This window comes from Astatotilapia calliptera, chromosome 16, assembly GCF_964374335.1.
Source record: "Astatotilapia calliptera chromosome 16, fAstCal68.1, whole genome shotgun sequence".
NCBI classification, from domain to species: Eukaryota; Metazoa; Chordata; class Actinopteri; order Cichliformes; family Cichlidae; genus Astatotilapia; species Astatotilapia calliptera.
This window is the reverse complement of record NC_137437.1, coordinates 12,907,734-12,921,132: the sequence shown is the minus strand read 5'-3', so window position 1 is coordinate 12,921,132 and position 13,399 is coordinate 12,907,734. Positions and strand designations below refer to the sequence as shown.

Here is a 13,399-nt window from a genome sequence, read left to right as displayed (position 1 = left end):
TGCTCAACCATGAAATAATTGCCTGAAATATTTTTGAAAATGAAAGCTTCTGACAATTTAAAAAACATATTAAATATGAATTTGCATATAAGCAAAGCTTGCTAAAGCAGAATCGTGACATTTGTGACATGTGAACTACTAAGCAGAATTTTTGGCCTGCGTTAAATGATGTTGGTAATTATGTTTTAGGGATATTATCAGTACTTTTAGTGTGAAATGTGCTTGCACTGTCATTCTAGTGATGTTTGGTAAAGTCATCCCAGTTCTAAAAGATCATGTGGCCCCTGAAGTAATGCCACTGGACTCTGGGATTCTGTTATTTTGTCCTCTAGCTTCACCATTGAAAGTCAGCAGAGTGGTATTAGTGCATTAGCGCATACCTCCGGACAGCTGAAATCGAGATGCACTAACTCTTAATGGGAAAATTAGCAGGAAGTGTAAATTTAGTGCAAAAGTCAAAATTCACCTCAAGTCCCCTGTGATTTTTCTCACCACAGAAGATGATGTGAGAGCAACAGTTGGCTCCCCTTCTGAGATCCGAGTGTCCCGCTGGTGGAACCAATCCACTGTGATTAATGGGGGCATGCACACACCCACAGAGCTGACAGTGTCCATGATAAATAGGTGGTTCACTTATTGTGATGCTGCATTGTTTTATAAAGTCCCACAGGCTTAACATGAATAAATGCTGCACACATGCACACAGGTTTTACACGTTACTGTGTTTTTGTTTCTTCTGAGGACACAGGAGTCATCTTAATTAAGATCCTCCAAATGACCCTGCAGATGTTTGTTTAATACACTGCAGTCTCAGATCTTCATGTCTTTACCAGTCACATCCGTGTTTCATTGTTTCTGTTCACTGTTTAATGCATTGAAATAAAGCAGTCACTTTAAATTGTTGTAACAAAAGCGAGAAGCGAGTTCATACAAGCTCAGAAACAAAGCATTCCTTTCTGTATTATTGTGTTACCCGGATGCTAAAGTGAGAAAGATGATGAAAGAATATTTATCATCACTGGTAAGAAACTCCAGGCAGCACAGCAACACGGTGATTAGCACCGTCTCAAAGCAAGAACAGTTCAATTCAACCACCTGGCTGGAGCCACGCAACCCTGACAACAATAAGAAAAAGGTAAGAAAAATATCATTCAATCACACTTCTCATGGCTTCATCTACAGTAAGAGGGTTGCAAGGTTACCTTGCTTGAGGCTTCTGCTAATAAAATCTGTATCTATGTGTGTCACTAAAAGATAAAACCTATCCTTATTTTATTATATTTATATATACTAACAAATTCCCAAGCTATGTGTGGGAGGCAGGGAAAGTACATACATACATATGATCATTACAGTATTATGCTATGATACATTATATTGTGACACTCCAGTCTAACCTGACATTCGTCAACTGCTGAACTGAACTGTCAAATATAGATACACAAATATATACGATTGTGGTATTTGTACAAAATACGCCATATAGATGTTGCCACTCACGGTAACTGTTTGTGCAAGAATGGTTCACCAATCATAAGGATACATACACCAAGGTTTTTACTTGATGTGTCTTAATCAGAATCAGAATTTGACTTATCCCTAAGTTTGTACACAAATGTGGAATTTGTCCTGATGTCATTGTGCAAAAACCTGTGATACAGAAATGAAATATATCATATAATATAGGCATTGGTACAAAAACATTGATGTAATAACAAATGATGAAAATCCATGCTTAGTACTTATAGATGCTAGAATAGAAATTAAGAAAATATAAAAAATCTTTAAAAAAATAAAAATAAAAAGACAGAGGGAAAAATTCTAACTGTTGGTAGAAAAGGATGTTCCCTGACCGGGAATCGAACCCGGGCCGCGGCGGTGAGAGCGCCGAATCCTAACCACTAGACCACCAGGGACCTGCGACAAATTCCGCAACCTCTACAATCAGAATTTAATACACCTGACCGCCAGATGGCGTTGTTGAGCTTGGTGGCAATCCAAACGCAGAAGTTTTTCCATGAACTTTAAAACTGTCAAAATATTCATCGTTTGATCCGCAGCAGTGGAGGAACAGCGGTGAACACTAGAACTGCCTGTTCAGCATTCAGCAGCACACAGGATCAACACCACAGAGACAAAAGAATTAAGCTAAAGAGTGAGTGCGGACTCGTAATCATCTGGTGGACGCAGATGTCTGAGCTTTATGAGGTGGTAATGTTGTGTTTAAACCTTTTTATTTCTCTACTCTAAATGCTACAGATTTAAAGGCTGCTACATTTTTTAGGTGGAAAGAGTGGAAGTAGAAAGAAGCCCTGCCCATTAAATAAAAGAAAGAACCTGTGGTTTTGCATTTAAAACCCAACTTTTCACATACCTGCTGATCTTCACTGCTCCTCATTGGTATCTAATTAATACACTCTACATTATACTCTCATCTGCCACTTTATTGGGTACACCCTTTCAACTGCTTGTTTTTTTGACTATCTAACTAGCCAATCACACGGCAGCAGCTCACGTGGTCAAGACTACCTGCTGAAGTTCAAGCCGAGCATCAACAGGCGAAAAACTATGATTTAAGTGACTTTGAATTTGGTTGTTGGTGTCAGACGGGCTGGTATGAATATTTCAGAAAATGCTGATCTACTGGGTTTTTCGTCACAACTATCTATGGGGTTAGAGACAATGGTATGACAAAGAGAAAATATCCAGAGGTCAGCGGTCAGAGGAGAATGGCCAGACTGCATTGACCTGTTAGGAATGTAACAGTAGCTAAGATAACGACTCATTGCAACCAAGGTATGCAGAAGTCAAACCTTGAAGCAGAAGACCACACTTGGTGCTTCTCTTATCAGCTAAGAACAGGCAACCGAGGCTACAATTCACGCAAGACCACAAACTGGACAAGAAAAGATTGTAAAAACGCTGCAAGTTTAATGTGCCTCGATTTCTGCAGTCACATTTGGATGGTATGGTCAGAGATTGGGATGAACAACATAAAAGTATGGATCTATTCTGCTCAGTAGGATGGTGTGGGGGATATTTTCTTGGCACACTTTGGGCCCTTCAGTAATAACTGATAATCATTTAAACCTCACAGCTTACCTGAGAATTGCTGCTGACCATTTCACCCCCTTTATGACCACAGTGTACCCATGTCAAAGCACAAATCAGCTCATACTTGTTTCCTGAACACGACGATAGCTTCACGGTACTCAAATGGCCTCCACAGTCACCACATCTCAATCCAGTCGAGCACCTCTGGGATGTGCTGGAACAGGAGATTGACATCAGGGAATCTCCCATAATGCTATGTGTGTGTGGACCCAAATCTCCAAGGGATGTTTCCAGCACCTTGCTGAGTCTATGCCATGAAGAAGGCAGCTAAGACAGTTCTGAAGGCAAAAGTAGGGAAAAGTAAGGTGTGCTTAATAAACTGTCCGTGACTGTAGTTGATCCTTGTAGCATGTTGTTTGCTAATGAAAATGAACTGCTTCCTCATAAAAAGCAAGGTTCAGGACATCCGAAACGGAGGGAGCGGCTGCGGGTACGAGGAGGAGGAGGTGACCTCTGACTTCTGACCTCCCAGTGGTGGAATAACCTTCGGCCTCTGTATGAAGGAAAATGCACACAGCTGCAGATGTGACAACAGAGCTCCATTCTGCTGTCCAACAACTAAACACTGCACTGCCTCGGCGTGCGTGTGTGTATATTAGCCTCTTCATCATTAATACAGTTAGCTTTGTCAGATCTGGGACAAAACAGAACAATAGAGCTAAAACCCCAATAACATACATAGACTCTTCTGTATATTCTACTGTTTGCTGTCCTGTTTCTCTCCAATTTAATCAGAAAATGTCCAGCAGTGGTTCTCCTCCTCCACTGCAGCTGCACAGTTATGCGTCCCTGTATACTGCTGCACACCAAGGAGGCTCCTATTGTCCTGTGGAGTTCATATCTGCTCACTCTGCGTATGGACGTTTGTGTGTATTTGTGCGTTGCTATACAATCAAACACATCCTCGGTCTCTCCCACAGTCTCCATGGGAACTACAGACAGGAAGTACAAATTTAAACTTTAATTAACTTTAAAACACACATGTGCATGCATACAAACACACACACATGGTTGTGATTCATATTTCAGGTCGGATGTCAGTGTTGCCACTGTTTCTTTGTAAATGCTCTGCAGTTTTGCAGAGGGTACTGAAATGTTTCTCAACCAGTAGATCAACAAATAATGAATAAAATATTAGAGGAATTTAGTGGAATCAGCTGCCCTTTAACTTAATAAAACTGGACGTGCACTACGACAGCGCAGACCTCTGCCAGTGTCAATATTCTGAATTTAATAATCCATTTCTCCCCCAAAAATAAACTAAACTGAACATTTTGGACTTCAAGGGTTAACATCAAATAACATATAACAATATTTCTTCTTAGAACTCTGTCACACATTGTTCTGTTTATGCTTGAGCTGTTGGTGGTCCCAATCACAGAAAAAACAGAAATCACAGCAGAAACATTGCCTGTATATAAAAGATGGAGGTAGTGACATTCACGTCACCCACTGGTTTGTGAAGCTCTGTTCTGAAGCCTCGTGGTTAGGATTTTGGAGCCAGAAGTGAGCATATTAAGATTTATGAACTAAGTTATAAACAGAACTGTGTATTTGAGGCCGATCACATCACAGCGACGCAATGAAGGCTGTCCAAACTTGTAGACTCCTCCGAATGCAACTGACAAATGTGTCCTCCTTTTCCCCGAATTTGAAGGATGTGCCGGGTGTGTCCTTCGTGGCCCACCATATCCCAGAATTCATAGCGCGGACCAGCCAATTCCAGTTTTCAACAATGGCGGCCGCTACTAAGTTTTTAATATTACTCTTATTACTCTTTCTGGGTCACAAAATAGACTTTTAACATATTTTCAGGCGAGAATGTAGCTGTGTAAACTTCAAATATCTGCTTGGTTTATCAAGACATCGGATATTTGCAAAAGTGCTCCAATGTTGTCGGAGATGTCTGTTATCCACCAGCTCGATAGCTAGCCGGGAGCTCGAGGGTCACTAGAGCCGGCGAGAGCGGCAAACTCTCGGCACATCATTTTCAGATCACCGCGGTCTTTCGCTACTCAGGTTAAACGTAATATATAAGTCACTTAGATAATCTAAAAATGTTATTGTTGGGCTTTTTTCAGTGTTTTATTTGTTCGTGAGTAAATCGGTTTGGCTGAGATTAAAGTTATTAGATTAGATAAAATAAAACTTTATTAATCCCCCGGGTGGGTTCCTCCTTGGTTTTCACACAGCTGAATAAACTTCAAACAGAAAACTGATTAAACAGAAGTGTGAGATGGTCGAGAATTTACACCAGTGTCCTGTTATATTCTAGATAGCAAGGAGCAGACAGCTGAGTTTATTAAACTCCACCGAGACAGCGGTGACGCAAATCTGAAGGCTAGACCGTCCAATTTCACAGCCGTTTACTTTCGGCCTACCCGACCTTCTGAGGACCCGACCCACGTAGACCACGAAGGCCGGGTCCTCAGGAGGATGCAGCCAATAAATTTGAACACGACTGTAGTTCTCCAGAGACCTGCTAATGAATTCATCATTTGATTCAGGTGTGTTGACCCAGGGTGATATCTAAAACCTGCAGGACAACGGCCCTTGAGGCCTGGAGTTGCCCATCCCTGCTTTAGACTGACTTACTTTTGGACCCGGCCTCAAGTGGCCTTTAGAGGAACTGCAGTTTTTGGTACATAATTGAATTTCCCAGCCTGCAGGTTGCTGTTTGAATAGGGAAAAAAGCTTGTTTCCAATAGAGCAGAGTTGAGTTTGAAACCGCCCTGGAACATTTCCTGTTTGCTAGTAAATCTAGCTTTCTCGCTACTTTCCAGTTTCCTCTCTGCTTTCCTATCAAAGTAAAGGTCTAAATAAGGTTTTTCATATCTTTCTTCTTCATGGTGTCACATCAGGAGACATGCTGGTGGGTGGCGCGGTTGTCTGACATGGCTTTTAATGAGCGGCTGGTGTGAGTGAATTATAAAATAAATTCTGGCATCCATCCTTCTTCCAATAAAAATGGGTAGTTTCATCATTTCCCCTTGCTTCATCGTTCTAACCTCGTGAAACAGTTTCTGCTTTAATAAAGGTTTCCTTAAAAAAGTTCTTTTGATTCCCAGCTCTGACAGTCTGCACGGGGGTGGACAGGTTGCTGAACCCCAAATTTACCTGATGTAACATGACAATAGACAAAACAAAAGTATGAATGTTTGTGAGAACTGATAGATGAGCTTTCAGGCTAAGTGTAGCTAAATAAACTAAAGGTCCACTGAAGCTGCCTTTAATGAAGTGAAACTCACAGTTTGGGACAGAGTGAAGTTCGAGGAATTCAGATAGTGATGCTGTCAGCATTCCACTGTGTGTGGGAACTCGTGCGCCCCAATGTCAGCCCCCATATTAGTAAAACTGTGTCTCTCTCTGTCTCTCTCATTCGCACAGTCTCTGTCTTTTTCTGGGTCTCTCGCCCCTGGACAGAACAGCTGCTTTGCTCCAGAGGCATTGTGGGTCTGGGTTGCTGTGGCGATGCCTCCAGTTATGGCAGATGTTCTATTTCCTTATGTCAATATCGCTACTGGCAACACCAAAGAAAATAATAACACAGTGGCCACGAAGCTAAAAAACAACAACACAATTTCATTAGGACAAACAGAGGATGTGTGTGTGTGGTGTGTGCCTTCCTCTCTGCTTGCTGCAGCATTTATACACGCTGACTTCACAAAGCTGTTTCAGAGTTTACCATGTGACGGCACTGACCTGACAGGAAGTGACCTCACTGCAGCTCCCGTCTCCGATTGGATTGGATTAATACTGAGGCTGTCCTCTTACAGGACATCCCATTCCCCCCATCCTGTCTCACTTCCTGTTTGTTTTGAGGGGGTTTAGCCGAGAAGACAAACAGCATGATGGAGATTGTGCAAAGTGGTTACTATGGAGACTCTGTTCGCTCTCTCTCTCTCTCTCTCTCTCTGAGTGCAGCTGTCAGCTGGTTGAGAAGACTTCCTCCTTGTTTGGGAGAGATGAATGAACACTGGAGATATTGTCAAGAAAACAATCAAGTAAACATAACATTCAAAGGATAATTCTTGTTTATTTCAATTTACCTTATTTCCCATTAATGTGCCTGTCAATCATGACTGTGAGTTTAGCCAACTTTGCACTCTGGAGACACAGGAAAACAAAGAGTCAGACAAAATGGCACAAAACTAGCACAAGCTCCCTGCAGCACTGCAACAAACGTGAATTTTTCCATGGATGGAGAAAAGCCTGCAGACAAGTCAAGATGCTGTGTGTCATACACACATAGCATGCCTCTCTCCTCACACGACACACCAAGCACAACCTCCCGGTTTGGGAGTCTATTTAAACTGCAGAATTTTCCATCCCTTCCTCTGACATGTCAGTGCTTTTCCTGTCCTGCATCCCCGTCTGCTGTTTCAGCCCCTCCACCAACCCAGCACCCACCCATGGACCTCAAACTGTAACTAAATTGTGCTGCTGTGATATAATATTCTGGACAGGAGTCTTCTAAATGAAATCATTTTAAACACTTGTCTTTTGGACTGAAATGAGGGGTAAATAGAAACCTGCATATTCATCCGCAGACAATAAAGTGGAAAGAGCCACACGAGCTGTAATTAGAGATGATTATGACCAGTTATAGCTTCACTTTGAGAGATCCGTGTTTTTTAGCGTCAGAGCAGCAGGCCAGCAAATCCCCAGGGTAGGTGAACTAGAAAATAGTGTTCTACAAGTATATAATTATATTAGGGTGTATTATAGAAAAACTATACACTCACCAACCACTTTGTTGAATACACCTGTTTATCTCCTTGTTAGGGCAAATATCTAAGCAGCCAATCGCAGGACAGCAACTCAGTCCATTTAATCATGTACACATGATCAAGATGCTTCTCTCACACTTTGGCCTCTTACTACCTGTGCATTTGTTTTTATTTCCACAGCCTGAGTATTGTAGTTGCCCATGTCCTGTATGATCACAGTGTATCCATCTTGAACTCACAAAGCTCAAATCATCTAAAATTGGTTTCTTGATGTGAAAATTGTGCTCAAATAAGAGAATTCCATCAAGGATGTGCAGCTAACAAATCTGCAGCAACTGTGTGATGGACCAAAATCTTTAAGGAGTGTTTCCAGCACCTAGTTTAATGCAAGCCATGAAAACTTAAAACAATTTTGAAGTCAAAGGGGGATTCAACCCACTACTAGCAAGGAGTGAAGTATAAATACGGATTAAACAGGGTTGAAGCTCATTGATGACCGTCCACATGGACTCTGGTTTTTTGTCTCCGACCTGCCTCCTCTAGGCTGCTTCCCAGTCAGGTCCATTTAGTTTAAAGCAACATAAGCCCCGTGTTGAATGTTGAGTGTATACCAATCACATTGACGAATACTGATTCAGCACTCAACTTAAACCTGCCTCTTGTTTAATGTCTTGACACTGATTGATTATTTTTTTCTTCCTGTATGATAGGGGTTACATTTTAAATTGTCACTCCACAGTTTGACATCTTGTATAATCTGCTGATTTACAAAAAAAAAAACAACCCACATAGGACAAGATGTTAATTAACTGCCACGCTACGCAGCGTGCAGATTACAGTGTCAGTATGTAGAGTGGGGACGGGAACACGGTGCATTAAATTAACCTTCACTTTGACAAATTAGAGGGTCTCGTCACTGACTGGGACCCTCTTCTATTCCTTCAACCTACAGCTTTCTTGGGGTGGAAAATGATTATGTCAGCGTTAAAGGTATTAAAGACACTGCAGTGGGATGTTTTCACTGCAAAAACACTCTCACGTTAGCAGCTGTGTCGTCTCCCACAGACAGGTTTCCAACTGTTGATTCATTAACACGCTCCGCTGGAGATGGAGCGCTCTCTCTCTCTCCTGATGCGAAGCGTTGTGTTGGAGAACTGTTTGTCCTCTACGCTGTGGTCGTCGCGTACTGTCACACAGAGATGCGCACAGCTGTACTTCATCAGGAGGAAGTGCCACGAGGCTTCTGGCCACATCACACAGCTCATCTTAGACCGTTTTTGCTTTGGCTATTTTTTTGCTTTTTAAGAGTCTAACTACTCTCCATATTTCCAAATCCACCACAGTGAGTTAGTAAATGAGTAAATGACCTGCGGCACGATACCGCTGTTGGCAGGGCAACATACAGTTTTTGTGCTTTTGATTTGAAGGTTTAGAGCTCAACAGCAAAACGTAGAGACTTATGTTTTTTTAATTTTAACCATCTATCTGTTCATGTTCCTGGCAGCCATCATGACTGCATGTCTAATAGCTTCATGTATCACTTAACCTGTCAAGCACACGCATTCCTCCTGCCATGCTTTGCTAGTACAATTAGATTCATTGTCCAGCACACAATTGATCATTTGTTTATTTACTGAACAGAGGCTGAACAGCAGGTTGGTTACTTTTAAGACTTTTACATTAGAGACAGAATCAGTCTGGTTATATCGTTTTTTTTCTGGTAGGTTTCAACTACTTCAAGGACTTGTAACCCTTAACTGAACACAAACTTCGGGTAATTCTGTGTCATGAAGCAATTCAAAAGTAAAACTATCAAAGGGAAACATCAGGGCCCTATTTCAGGAAGCCGGTTTAGTGGAAAAACTGAGTAAGTATACCCTGAGTTAACGAAAACTCTGGGTTTTCAGTTTCACAAAGCGAGTTCAGCTGAAGCCTGAGTGAGTCACTATGACGACACACGCCGTGAAGCTAACCTGCCCCCTAGCAGGTTTACTACAACTAACCCTGACTGTCTCCGCCCCTTTGTCGGAAACCTGACAGTAGGAAGTGTCGGACATGGCGTGTCCCTTCCTTGAAGAGCCAGTAGATCGTGAAGCCCAAATTCTCCGCAGAGCTCTCCGCCGGGAGAGAGTGATCAGAGCGCGTTTGGACATTTTATCATTTCCTGATGATTTCCTGTGCGAACGTTACCGTTTCTCAGCACAATCTATAAGTTATTTGGATAACATCCTCAGGCCATATATTACGCATGTGACACATCGCGGACATGCTCTCAGTTCATTACATATTATTTGTATCGCACTTCAGTTTTTTGCAAACGGGAGCTTTCTGTATAATATTGGTGACGCTGAGCACGTTTCCAAGGCTACCGTCTGTCGGGCAGTCAGGAATGTTACAGTTGCACTGAAACGTCTCCTGTACTCGTTTGTGGTGTTCCCCGGTCACAGACCCACAAGATTTATCAAAGAGGGATGCCACAAAGTTGCAGGTATCAGGATGACCAAAACTTAATGTATGATGTGGTGATACTTGGACTACTACTTAAATTTTACATTTATATTCAGGGTTCCCAGGTGTGATTGGCTGTATAGATGGCACTCACATTCCAATCATTGCTCCTTCAGTAAATGAAGGAGACTATGTGAACAGGACGTCTTTCCACAGCATTAATGTACAAGTACATAGTTCCCTGTATGCATTTCAAACTAACAAATTATTTCATTATAGTAATGGATGCTAATTTGTGTTCTCTGCACTGTGAAGATCATATGTGATGCTGCCAACATTATCACAAATGTGGAAGCCAAGTGGCCAGGCTCTGTCCATGACTCACAAATATTCCGTGAATGTACACTGAGCACAAAATTTGGACACGGTGAGTTGAAAATACTTTAAAATATATAAAGACCAATTGCTTCAGGGACATTTGAACTGAAGTGTATCCTTCTGTCTTAGGAGAGTTCACTGGCTACTTGCTTGGTGATAGGGGGTATCCATGTTTACCCTATTTGCTTACCCCTTACCCTGACCCTGAACCGGGCCCACAGCAGCGATATAATCTGGCTAATTGCAGGACAAGAGCCAGAATTGAAATGACTATCGGAATGCTTAAGGCCCGGTTCCAGTGCCTGCAAAGACTCAGGGTCACCCCAGAAAGGGCATGTGACATTATTGTGGCATGTGTGATTCTTCACAACATTGCCACAATTAGAGGAGAACACTGTCCTTCTGAACCAAACATCAGCAGTGATCCAAACCATGAACATCCTGACCCTCCCACGGACATACAAGATGGAAGCGCAGTCAGAGACACCATATGTCACAATCATTTCTTTTGACCCATCACCTCAACATGTTGAAAGACGAATAAACAGATTTTCTGTTCAACTGGCTTTATTGGTCGCCTGTGTTTCCTGTACACAAAGTATTAAAAGATGTAAACCTCATAAAGTGTCTCTGTTGCTTCCTCCTCTGTAACAGCTGTCAATGTTTCTTCATTATTTTCCTGTAGTAAAGAAATAAACAACATTGCTGTTCTACTGTAAACTCATATAATCTGTGGAGTATTACTCACAACTGCATGTTGGTCTGGCTCAACAGGAGGCTGCACCAGATGCAGTACACCATCACCATCAACTGATAGAATATGAGGTTTACACAGGTCACTTATAACTTACAAGGGACCAAATGGCAATTAACAAACATACCAATCACCTTACACTTCATTGTCATTATGCTCTCAAAGACAACCAAGCCTGAGGGAAGGCAAAATCAGTAGGAAAATAACTTCACTACAAACAAATTCATTATGGTGAAGAGTTTATCAAATGAATGAGCAGCACTGCAAAGGTGACTGTGAAGAAAGGATGTATGCACATCATGTATTATTTTGAATTTACCCCCTATGTAGGCACTTGTGTCTTGCGGGGTTATTGACTCAGAGGATGTCCCCACAGAGATGCCTTCAGCCACAGGGTGCCCACTGTTTTGGCTGAGGGCCAACTGCTCAGCCTCTGTGTGTGGTGGTGGTGGTGGACCCCCACCTGTTTTTCGGGCCTCCGCTTTTTTTCTGTTGGCTATAACGGGGTCACATTTGAGCATACAGAGTAAGCAAATATGTACTTGTAATGTGCTCAGATAATTTCAATAAGTGCTTACAGAAGGAAAATTAATGTAGCCTCTAACTGCAATTGATTTACATGGGACAAACAGACCAAGCACTATGGCTCATAATACAATTACACCTTACCTGTTTGGACTATATTTTTATATTTCATTTTTACTTGCTGCCAGGCACGTTTGGGGCCTGTTGGGTTGCACCTGCGCTCACATCACATCACAACATAAAATGTATAAAATAACAAATAAAATAACATATGATAAAATAACCTGTTAAATGGGTGGAAATCCCTAGATCAATGTTTAAATTAACACTCACGCATTGACTCTGTCGGCTATGTTTTGCCATGCATGCTCCCTTTCTTTTGCAGCTGAGGCTGTGTTACTTTTTTTCTGCAAAATTTGCATGTTATCGGCATATGCTGCCATCAGAATTTCGGCCTCAAGCGCTGTAAAATACATTGACCGCGCCTTCTTTCCCTCCGTCTCCATGGTGACTCGCTTACTCTGTGCTCCTCTTATCAGGGCTTTATGTATCCTCTAGGGGTGCAACGATACACAAAATTCACGGTTCGGTTCGGTTCGATACTTTGGTGTCACGGTTCGATATTTTTTCGATACAAAAAAAATGTTCATGCCTTTTTAATTTGTCATTTATTAAAATTATAAATATATATTTTAACTCAAAAGTACAGTTTTTAAATTTAACCCTAACCCTTGTGCGCGTTTTTTATTTTGACAGCGAATGCGCACCTGCAGACCACTTATGTGCAGCCCTGGTTATTTAGCTCGTCATATTGCAGCCACAGAAATTCTTTTGTCCATGAAACCATAAAGCTGCACTTTCTTTTTGCCTTATAGTCTGATTTGTCATAACTTCTCCGTTTTGTGGTAAGCTTTTCTTTGGCTGTCACTTCTTCACCCTGACCTGTCTTATTTGGCTCAGAAGAAATGAAATATATATCCTCCTGCTTTTACACACGCACTCACATAAGCTCAGCGATTCTCTGCGCGATCAACCTCTCACATGTTTAAGCTTGCTGCGGGAGATTTCACTTGTCATGTTTGCATAGTAAGCTAACGATTGATAAGACGATGTCAGAGGAATTGGTGCACAAATTATCATCACTCACAGATCAGTGCTGTCGCTCTCTATACACAGTTCGCACGATTGCAAAGTGAAAGCAAAAAAACAAGCGCAAATTCAAACGCGATTTCAATATGTCACATATTGACAGTGGCTCACCGATGCCAATGACATAATTACCCAGCTACATTTCTGAAAGAATGCAAAAGCATTGACATATATTTTTCCTTCCTACAATAGCCCGACGGGCAGGGCAGAGATAGATTTTGGTAGCCCGACTGAAAAAATCGCTAGCCCCAGGACGTCGGGCTAGCGATATTGCAAGCCCTGTATCTGATTGAGGAATCAC

General features: G+C 41.9%; 1 non-coding gene across 1 annotated transcript; it reads right to left on the bottom strand.

Moving 5' to 3' along the window:
- Positions 1-1,844: 1,844 nt before the first annotated feature.
- Positions 1,845-1,916, bottom strand: trnae-cuc (transfer RNA glutamic acid (anticodon CUC)). Its single transcript has one exon. It is a non-coding gene; the product is annotated as a tRNA-Glu (tRNA).
- Positions 1,917-13,399: the final 11,483 nt, after the last annotated feature.